A 12,141-nucleotide genomic window follows, 5' to 3' on the forward strand; every position below is an offset into this window, starting at 1 on the left:
TTAGATCTAGTCCTTAGAGGCATGAGAGGTATTGGTGTTGGGTCCGCTGGGAAATAGTGATCATAACATGATCAAGTTTTAGCTAATATCTGGAATGAAGTCATAAAGGAAATCTACTGTAGAAGCATTTAATTTTCAAAAGGGAGACAATGATAAAATGTGGAAAATGGTTACAAAGAAGCTAAAAGGATTGGCTGCAAAGGTTTGGACTTTTAATCAGGCATGGACATTGTAAATATATCTGGCCTGGGCTTCCAGGATGGTATTTTAAAACAAAGGTGGAAAGAAGAGCAAATGACAGTCAGCATAGTTAAAAAGGGAAGTGAGAGAGGCTATTAGATCCAAAAGAGCATTTTACAAAGAATGGAAAAAGGACCCAAATGAAGAAAATAAGAAGCAACATAAGCACTGGCAAGTTAGATGCAAAACATTGATAAAGAAGACTAAAAGAGCATATGAAGATAAACTTGCCATAGAGGCAAAAACTCACAGTAACAACTTTTAAGGGTACATCAGAAACAGAAAGCCTATGAGGGAATCCATGGGATAGTTAGATCATAAAGGAGCAAAAGGAGGAAAAGGCCATTGCAGACAGACTGAATGAATTTTTTTTTTGGTCTTCATAGATGAAGATGTAAGAGCAGTACCAGAAATGGTTTTCAAGAGTGATGATGTGGAGGAACTGAAAGAAATCTCGGTGAACCTGGAAGACATACTAAGCCAGATCAACAAATTAAAGAGTAGTAAATCACCTGGACCAGATGGCATACACCCTTGCGTACTGAAATAACTCAAGCATGAAATTGATCATCTGCTGTTAGTGATCTGTAACCTATCGTTAAAATTGTATGTGGTACCTGAAGACTGGAGGGTGGCCAGTGTAATGCCGATTATTAAGAAGGATTCTAGGAGTGATCCAGGAAATTACAGTCCAGTAGGCCTGACATCAGTGCTGGGCAAAATAGTGGAAACTATTATAAAAAAAAACATATGGAACACATAGTGGGGCATTTTTGAAAGGGACGTCTATGTTTTGATATGGACGTCCTCGCAAAATGTCCCGATCTAGGGGCGGGGAAACCCATATTTTCAAAACAAGATGGACGTCCATATTTTCTTTTGAAAATACCATCAGGGAAGTCCAAATCCTTAAATTTGGTTGTCCCTAGATTTGGTCTTCCCTAGATTTGGTCGTTTCTGATTTTCGGCGATAATCGAAACCAAGGACGTCCATCTCAGAAACAACCAAATCCAAGCCATTTGGTTGTGGGAGGAGCCATTATTTGTAGTGCACTGGTCCCCCTGACATGCCAGGACACCAACCGGTCACCCTAGGGAGCACAGCAGTGGACTTCATAAATTGCTCTCAGGTACATAGCTCCCTTACTTTGTGTGCTGAGCCCCCCAAACCCCACTACCCACAACTGTACACCACTACCATAGCCCTTACGGCTGAAGGGAGGCACCTAGATGTGGGTACAGTGGGTTTGTGGTGGGTTTTGGAGGGCTCCCTCTTTCCTCCACAAACATAACAGGTAGGGGGGATGGGCCTGGGTCCGCCTGCCTGAAGTGCACTGCACCAACTAAAACTGCTCCAGGGACCTGCATACTGCTGTCGTGGACCTGAGTATGACATCTGAGGCTGGCACGACATATTTTGAAAGATATGTTTTGAGGGTGGGAGGGGGTTAGTGACCACTGGGGCAGTAAGGGAGGTCATCCCCGATTCTCCCTGGTGGTCATCTGGTCATTTCGGGCACCTTTTTGTGCCTTGGTGTATGAAAAACACGACCAAGTGTTCGTCAGGGACATCCTTGTTTCTTTCAATTATGGGTCGAGGATGTCCAAGTGTTAGGCATGCCCAAGTCCCGCCTTCGCTATGCCTCCAATATGCCCCCTTGAACTTTGGCTGTCCCTGTGACGGAAAGCAGTTGGGGACATCCAAAATTGGCTTTCGATTATACTGATTTGGGCGTCCTTCTTTTTCTAAAATGAGCCCAATAGTTAAACATTGTTTAATGGGACAGATTCAGCATGGATTCAGCCAAGGGAAGTCTTTCCTCAACACTTTACTTCATTTCTTTGAATGCGTGAATAAACATGTGGATAAAGGTGAGCTGGTTAATGCAGTGTATCTAGGTTTTCAGAAAGCTTTGGACAAAGTTCCTCATGAGTGACTCCTGAGAAAATGAAAAAGTCATGGGATAGGAGGCAATGTTCTGTTGTGGATTAGGAATTGGTTATTGGACAGAAAACAGTGGGTAGGGTCAAATGACCATTTTTCTCAATGGATGAGGGTGAATAGTGGAGTGCCACAGGGATATGTACTGGGACCAGTGCTATTTATCATATTTATAAATGATCTGGAAATCAGAACGATGAACAAGTTGATTAAATTTGCAGATGACACAAACTATTCAAATTTTTTAAATGCATATGGACTGTGAAAAATTGCAGGAAGACCTTAGGAAATTGGAAAGCTGGGCATCCACATAGCAGATAAAATTTGATGTGGACAAATGTAAAGTGATGCACATTGGGAAGAATAATCCAAATCATAGTTACCTGATGCCTTGGGAGTCAGCACCTAAGAAAAAGTTCTAGGTGTCATTGTAGATAATATGCAGTGGCCAAAAAAACAAACAGATTACTAAGAATTAATAGGAAAGAGATGGTAAATAAGGCCAAGAATACTATAATTCCTCTGTATTGCTCCATGGTGTGACCTCACCTTGAGTATTGTGTTCAGTTCTGGTCACCAAATCTCATAAAAGATATAGCAGAATTTGAAAAGGTTCAAAGAAGAGCAACCAAAATGATAAAGGGGACGGAATTCCTCTCACATGAGAAAAGGCTAGAGTTTTGTACTCTTCAGCTTGGAAAAGAAACAGTTGAAGGGATATATGATTGGGGTCTACTAAATCTTGAATGGTGTAGAACAAGTTGAAGTGAATTGATTTTTTACTCTTTCAAGACTAGGGCAGACTCAATGACACTACATGGAAATAGTTTTAAAGCAAATAGGAGGAAATATTTTTTCATTCAATGAATAGCTAAGCTCTGGAACTCGTTGCCGGACCATGTGGTTATAGCAAATTCCATATTCTGCTCTTGAGATAGACATGGGGAAGCCTCTGTTACCCTGGGATTGGTAGTATGGAACGTTGCTAGTATTTGGGTTTCTGTCAAGTTCTTGTGACCTGGATTGGCTACTGTTGGAAACAGGATACTGGGTTAGATGGTCCAAGGAAATATCAGGGCAACCGATCTGCAAACTCCAATGCAGGAACAAACCAAGCAGATCAATAGAAAACACAAAGAAATCTTTATTGATGACATTCAGACCAAGATAATGCCCAACACAGGCCGTGTTTCATCCACAGAAGGGCTGCGACATGGGCAAAAACCTCTTGGAAAAGGCACTGTAGTATAATAAAAAAAAAAACCAGCACAGTGGCTAAACGTCTGTCACATCGCTCTCCAGAAGATGGCAGTGTATACACAACCACATAATACTATTGCTGAAAAAAAGATTTCTTTGTGTTTTCTGTTGATCTGCTTGATTTGTTCCCATACTGGGGCTAGATGGATCATTGGTCTGAGCCAGAATGGGCTATTCTTATGAGGTGTTTTTTTTTTTTTTAACAATTATTATATTACCCGCCTCTTTCTTTTGTTGTACAAATTCACAGGCACATACATTTTATTTTATTTATAGTATGTATATCCTGTTTATAACCAAGTGGGTAACAGAAAAAACATACATAAATAATCAGCATAAAACAGTGCAAGAAATATAAAACCAAACAGCAAACTTCGCCATCCATCTATAATCAAATAGCCAGTCCATCAGGTGTATGCCAAGGCAAATAGATAAGTTTTCAGTCTCCTTTTAAATATACTTGTATTATCCCAATTGTAATGAGGAATTTGTAGTGCCTGTGACTGCCCATTGAAGTCAGTACTGCAATTCCCATAATGTACCAGAAAAGAGTGGTCAGAAATACAAGAGTGTCCAAAAATCTCCTGCCTGGAAACAGGTAACGTGGTACTTATGTACTCGTTTAGGGGCCCTTTTACTATGCTGCACTAAAACGTGGCCAGCGCTTATCACTATTGTCTCTGTACAGCGCTGCGTACATCTAGTAGCGCTATAGAAATGATAAGTAGTAGTAGTAGTATTGTGGGTTTTTCCGTGTGCTTAGGCCACTTTGAGCATGGCTGTAAAATGACCATATTTCCTATTTTCTTAATTAATGCCATGCACTAATTCCCCCATTAGCATATGAGTCCTTACCAACACCTATTTTCTAGGCAGTAAGGTCTCTCTCGCTAACCACACACTAATCAGAGTACAGCATGTAGCCATGCTAGCTGATTTGCACTGGACACACCTACTTTCCGCCGTCAGACCTGCCACCAGTGCTAAAAAGTTTTTTCTATTTTTTAGCGTGTGCACTGAACACAAAACTACCCCCATGATGATAGTGGTTTTAAGCTGAGGTAAGCAGTGAGTACTTAAATGGGCCCTTTAGTGAACATCAGCTCTACCAACAAGCTCTGCCTATCAACCTGTAAAGTTTTTGTAGTTGTTGCCAGTTCTTTCCCTCAGTCTTTTTTAGAAATTCTCCTTCCCCTCCCCCCACCCTGCCAGGATAAATATTGATTCTACTGGACACCCCAACATCCCTGCCCAGGTCTGTCTTCCTATCTCTCTTGCACAACACAGAAACTTCCACATGGATCATCTCCTCTCTTCCCATTGGCTGTATCTTACCCTCATCCTCTGCTTTTGGTCCCCACTGGAAGCAGGAAGGGCAGGTTCATGCATGGAAGAGGAAGAAACTTATAGAGGTCTAAACTCTGAAAAATGTGTATACCGTTTAGCCATTCTTCTGGTTTTCAGATAGTAATGTAAAAATCTTAGGGGTGGTTTTGCTGAGCTGCGGTAAGCTCTAGCATGCTTACCACAACTTAAAATAGGTTACTGTGGAATGTGCTCAGGTATCCTGTGATAAGTTCCAAATTGGTATGTGCTAAAATATATTTTTTACTTTTTGTTGGAGCAGTGGCGCAGCCAGACTTCACATTTTGGCTGGGCCCAGAGCTAGTATGGGTGGGCACTACAGTGGCGTTCCTAGCCTCGATGACACCCGGGGCGGATCGCCGATGCGGCCCCCCCCGGGTGCAGCGTGCCCCCCTGGCGAACCCCCCCCGGGTGCACGCCACTAGGGGGCGGTGCCACGGCGCGCGCCTGTCGGCTGTGAGTTGGAATCGCTACGCTAAATTCTCTCGTTTGCTGCAGCTCTCTCCCTCTGCCCCGGAACAGGAAGTAACCTGTTCCCGGGCAGAGGGAGGGAGCTGTAGGGAACGAGAGAATTTAGCATAGCGATTCCAACTCGCAGCCGACAGGCGCGCGCCGTGGCACCCCCCCCAGCAGCGTGCACCCGGGGCAGACCGCCCCCACTGCCCCCCCTTGGTACGCCACTAGGGCACTATACATATATCAAACTTGATCAGCTATCCAGCTTATTTTCGAAAGAGAAACATGCCTATAGTGCGACCTAAATCGGGAGATAGACGTTTGTCTCGCAAAGGAGCCCAAATCGGTATAATCGAAAGCCGATTTTGGGCGTTTCCAACTGCACTCCATCGCGGAAACGAATAGCATGCACTCTTGGAAGAGCGTGTACTCTTTCAGAAGAGAATAAAGCACATATGCATGCATTATTGGAAAAGAGTGTGTACTCTTTCAAAAGATTGTGCATTATTTCCTAATAGCGCACACTTTTTTGAGAATGCATACTGATAATGATAAAAGCCTAAACAAAATGAAAATTCCCATACATGACATGAGAAGCTGAACAAAATAAAACATTTTGGAGGCTCTTGGTTATATGCAAATTAGTTCTTCCTCCTGGGCCCAGACTTGTGCAAATCAGCCAGCACAGCCCTGTACCAACCAAGACTGTGGGATACTTCAACTGTGAATACAGCTTTCATTCATCAAGCAATATTGAACCAAGCCTCTCTTAGTAGACTGCTGGGGTCTCAGTCTAACAGCCACCTCCCCTTGGACGGGACTATGTTTTACTGACCTTATGGTCCTGTCCTCCTCTTCACAGTTGTTAGTTTAAGTCTCAAACTAACTCAGTGTTTTCTTCACACTGCTTCTAACAACAGCACATTGGAAAAACTCCTCTTCATTAAAATCATTAAGGTAAGTACCTTCCTCTTGTTATAGGTCCACCCTCCTTGAATCCTCCTTAGGGTTCATGCCCTAAGGTTCTCAGCCCACTCTTGTCAGCCTCTCATCCAGCTTCCTTGGTTTGGGGTCTGTGCCCCAGGTTCTTAGCCCATTCTAGCCACCTTGTCCTTCAGGAACCCCTCCCTTCTGACTGCTTTATCCTAGGGAGTGCTTTTATAGGACTTCTAATACCTAACCCCACCCTTTCGGGGACCCTCCTCCTTATTCCAGATGGGTCCAGAACTTTCCTAGCTGGGGCTTTCCACTCTTCAACGGTTCCTCCTACCCTTACCTAAAAAGGGCAAGACCACTTCCTACAGACTTCTTGGTTTAGGCCGTCATATGTGAGGCGGAGCTCCCTCTAGTAACCTCCTATAACTAAGCAGGTCCTTTACTGGCAGAGTTCCCTCTAGTGGCCTCTCTATGGCAAAGCAGGCACCCTACTTGCCATAGTGGTCATTAGTGAATTAGCCCCTACTGCCACCTATTTTGTAGGCAGTAAAGGCTTATAATCTAACCATGTGCTAATTGGGCAGTGTGCACTGATGCCAAAATTAACACTTACCACTGGATGCCTGAGCACCCTGTAATAAGGCATTTTTAAGCTGCAGTAAGCTTGTACCTGAGGGGATGAAGGGTTAAGTGACTTGCCCAAGATCACACAGACTGATAGTAGTATTTGAACTCTGTATTCCCTGTTTTGCAGCCTGCTGCTCGAATCATTAAATTACTTCTCTACTCTCTTGAATGTTCAATAAAATAATTTAAAATGTATACAGGCACGCGCATACTTGAATCCACGTAACACACAATATTCAAGCACAATGCACATGGCACTTTAAAAATTGGCTAGTTACATTGAGTTAAGTGTTCAATTATCTTGGAAGTTAGACACTACAGTAAAAATGTATCCGTCAACTCTTCCTGCAGTTGTTTGCTTGTTATTCAGTACCTCATTATAGTGGTGACTTTGCTGGGCTGATATTTTTAGCGTTTGTGTTCTGATTTGTGCAAGTAGAACATATTCCCATGAGTCAGAATGGGGCAAACTGTTCTTCTTGTTCAATTATTGACCTTAGTATTACTGGCCATTGCTTTTCTCTCTCTCTCTTTCTTTAATACCTCTATAATTTAAAAATTTCCACCTACTGATAACTTCCTGCCTCAGATAAGCGTCAGTTAATTACATAAAAGATCTTTCTATTTATGTGAAGCTTGTAGTGCTCTACCTGCTTTTGCAAAGTATCGTATGTAAACCTATGGGTAACATGCAGCATCAGTTGTGTGCCATCTATTCTAATGACTACGATGACATTGAAGAGAAGGAATCCGTATATGAAACAGATGATCCATTAATATGGAACTATATTTTGCATGTGGAAAGGAATAACCATATAAGTTTGATTACTTTATATCATAGGGGTAGATATAGAAAGGACCTGATATTCAGACCCCAGGAAGCAGCCCGTATAAGTGCCGCAATCGGCTCTGACCCGGATATTCAATGCTGAGCCATTTCCGGTGACCGGCATTGAATATCTATTTTTTGGGGGCCGGCTGAAACATAACCGGCTAAGTGAATGTTCAGCACTGGCTGGTTAAGTTTATAGTGGCCAAATATAAGACTGCTGTTTAGGTGGTCCAGTTTGGCCGCTAAACTTAGCCAGCCAGCATTTGAATATTCATGAATAGCCAGCTGTATCCTGCAATATAGCCGCTATCTTCTACTGAATATTAGCAGATAGCTGGTTTAATGTTATTTAGAAGCCATTCCTGGCTGGTTAAATAGTGCTGAATATTGGCCAGAAAGTGATAAATATTCAGCTGGCAACGATCAGAGGGTTTTTGCAGCTAGGTACTGGCCAATATTGAGCTCTTAACAGGATAAGTTAAACTGGACAAAGACGGGACTCTTTTTTTATGCGGTCGTGTTTGTCTGATTAATATTGGCACAGTGGAGGAGTGGCCTAGTGGTTAGAGCACCAGTCTTGCAATCCAGAGGTGGCCAGTTCAAATCCCACTGCTGCTCCTTATGATCTTGGGCAAGTCACTTAACCCTCCATTGTCTCAGGTACAAACTTAGATTGTGAGCCCTCCTTGGACAGAGAAATATCCAGAGTACCTGAATGTAACTAACCTTGAGCTACTACTGAAAAAGGTGTGAGCAAAAAACTAAATAAATAAATACCTGGATAAACACTGATTCTGTCCCCCAGACTGCTTGAAAGATAGCTGGTTTCTGATTGATGGTTTCAAAGGGATATTCAGTAGCACCATCTGGGTATAAACTGCTAGAGAGGCAACTGAGTAGGAGCCTTTCCTACCTGGTTAAATAGTTTTGAATATTGAGCCCGAAATATTTAATTTTATCCCCACTGAATCCCAGATTCTATATATGGAGCCCAGATTTGGACACACTCCCGAGATGCACAAAGAACTTACAAGCCCTTTTACTAAACTGCATAGGCACCTACGTGCACCCAGCATGTGCCAAATTGGAGTTACCGCATGACCCTTGTGGTAATTTCAATTTTGGCACACGTCCACCACACGTGTCTGAAAAATATTTTTTATTTTCTGGCATGCGGCAGCTACGCACATCAAGTGGACTTTGTTGCGTGTAGACCATTACCGCCCAGTTTCCACATGAGACCTTACCTCTAGGTCAATGGCTTACGATAAGGTCTCAGACCCAAAATGGATACGCGGCAATTTTCATTTTGCCGTACATCCATTTTCATTAAAAAAGGCACTATTTGTAGGTGCGCTAAAAAATAATTCTGTGTGGGGCCAAAATATGCGTCTACACTACTGCAGGCCATTTTTCAGCGCACCTTAGTAAAAGGACCCCAATATTGGCTAACAAGCTTTCAACCATCAATGACTGGATGCTAACAACCAATTATTGATGTTAAATGGCACAGTTAGGATATATATGCAAATGAATATGCTAATATGGAGGAAGGAAGGAAGGGAGAAAGAGCCTGCTTTTTTGGGGACTAACCATAATGAATATGTATGAGATATCAAGCCAGCTCTTTCTCCCTTCCTTCCTTTCTTCCTTCTTTCCTCCTTACCCAGCACTCCCTCTTCCTCTCCAGTAGTATTTCCCCACCCCCTTTCCCATACCATGGCAGTGTTGACCTTAGAAATGCACAGGCTCTTTATGTAGATGCTTCAAGAGGTAGTATGTCATGATTTAGGCTCTAAAACCCTTTCTGGTATTTTGGTGCCACCTCAGTAAGGCCAACACACAATCTCTCCACTGCAAAACGCTATACACAAGCTTGTGCAAAAACACACTCATAACCTTACCAAACTATAATGGCACTAATTCCAAGGACAGGACGAGCTACAACCTTATGCGTGGAAAGGCAGAACTGTAATTACACCAGGCTCTAAAACACCAATACACTACCTCATGAAAACAAAACAAAACAAAAAGGGCTGCAAATGCTAGCAGAATACTGCACCTCAATAACACATGAAAAACACATGACACAACAGACATGACACAAGGAACTAGAAATCAAAAAATATGAAGGCAAAATACTGAACTGGAAAGTTACCTCAAGAAGTCAGACTCGGCATGCAGCAATACTAGAGAAATTGAAACTTAAATGCAAAATATCACAGATGCACATTTCCAAATGCAGACAAATTCCAATTAATACATTCTGAATAAAATACTTTTTTTTAAAAAATTTTTATTTATGCATTTTAAATAATATAGAAAGACAAAATCTTTGAAAAGATACACCAGTATGTGAAAAAAAACAACCCATTTCAAACTAAATAAAGAAGAAGTATTAACCATGCTGGATACAATAGTCCACAAATAAAAGTGGATTCAAGATGGATTAAATATACCAAAGGAAGCTGGCAAAACAAAATTAACAATTTAAAAAAGCAAGCAGGAGGTACCCCATAATAACGGAACATTTATCTGGATTTAACCTTAGTCTCTCTTCATATTAAGGAATGTCTGTAGCTGTTCAGGCTCAAAAAATACATATTTTGAATACAATACTTTTTTCTACCTTTGTTGTCTGAGCATTTAGTTTTTCTATTCGCTTTGGTCCCAGTGTCTTCTGTTTTATGCAGTGTCTTCTTTCCATTTGATATTTTTCACTCACCATGTCCACCATCCTCCTTTGTCCTTATGCGTCCTGTCTACCATCTGTAGCCCTGTCCCTATCCTTCCTCAAGTTTCAGCATCTGCCCTCAAAGTGATCCGATCCAGCCTTTAAATTCAGCAGTTTACCCTCCATCCATATCCAGCATTTCTCCTCACTCCCCTTCCCTCTATCCATGTGCATCTACTTCCTGTCTTCCCTCCCCTCTATGCATGTCCAGCATTTCTCCTCTCTCAGGTCTTCTCCATCCGTGGCATCTTCTTGGTCTTTCCTTCCCTCCATCCTTGTCTAACATTTCTCCTCTCTTCTTTGACCTCCACTCCATCCATGTCCAGCATTTCTCCCCTCCATCCATGTGCATCTCCTTCCTGTCTTCCCTCCCCTCCATCCGTCCATCCATGTCCAGCAACTCTCCATTCTCCCCTGCCCTATTCTCTGTCCATCCCTATCCAGAAAATTTCCTCTCTCCCCTGCCCCCTCCATCTCCCCCCACTCTCTCCCCTTTGCAGGATCTTCCATCTCTCTCATTCCTTTCCATCCAGCGCCGCCCCTTCATCCCTCCATCGAACATCTCTGCCTCACCCCTCCATCAATGTCCTCCCTCACTCCCCTACCCTGCCTCACCTGTCCTCTCACTCATTCTCTTTACCCCCCGCCCCCAGCAAGTTTATGGACATAGGCACCACTGCACCAAACCGCGAGCTTCTGTGCTTTACCCTGCCCTTTCCTGCCTCTCTCTTGCTCACTCTCTCCATCGATGCTGCTAGAAAACAAAAGAAAAATGTGCAAGGGGCTGTGCTCCTGCATATGCTGCTGCTGGCTTCCCTCCTTTCTCAAGAAACAGGAACTTATATTATGAGGCGAGTGAGGGAGAAGGAAGGAGGCAGGCACATTTGTGTTATGCTTTGCCAGGGAAGGGGAGTAAGTGAGTGAGCGAGCGAGCGAGTGAGAGGTAGGGAAGGAAAGGGAAGAGCATGTAAGTTCGTGGTTCCTCCAGGTAGGAGCAGCTCATTTGGGGGGTAACTGCCCCCCTCACTCCCCCAAACTACGCCCATGCTGCTGATCAACAAAAGAGTAGAACAATCTAGTTAGAGAGGTGTGTTTTCTGAGTAACATTTCTTGATATGTTTCTTTTTTTCTATAATAGTTCTTGAATTGAGGACTTAGAAAAGTTTATATTTGATGGTTTGTGCTGAGAATGAGATGTGTTGAGTAAGCAAATGCTCCTTTTGCACCTTTTGCACCTTTTATAGTTTTAAATGCATGAATGCTGGATTGAGACTAAACATTATGTTTTACTGTTTTTATTTTAGGTGGTATAATATGTTATGTTATTATCCCTTTTAGGTATGTAAATAATCAATTATTTTATGACATACTTATCTATGTGCACATTTTTGCACCTGAATCACATTAAGCCTGTATAGTTGCTATAATATTGTACTGCATGTCACACTGAAATTTACACTGATCTGAATGTCTCATCTTCTTTTTTCTCCACATACATGCTACCACACTGAAATTACTTGTTTCCTGTATGTGAGTACTCAGTAGAATATTTTGATTATGTTTTTAATTATGTTTTGTAATTATGTTTTTCATCTATGTTGTTGTTTATTTTTAATTATGTTAATAAGGAGATTATGTATGTTTTTATTTTGTAGTTTGTACCCCTGGGGAGATCAGGACATATATAGCTGTTCACCAGTTAACAAATATAACTGTTTTTTACAGGGCTTCAGCAAAGAATTCTCTCTC

The sequence above is a fragment of the Microcaecilia unicolor genome, chromosome 1 (genome assembly GCF_901765095.1).
Source record: "Microcaecilia unicolor chromosome 1, aMicUni1.1, whole genome shotgun sequence".
NCBI classification, from domain to species: domain Eukaryota; kingdom Metazoa; phylum Chordata; class Amphibia; order Gymnophiona; family Siphonopidae; genus Microcaecilia; species Microcaecilia unicolor.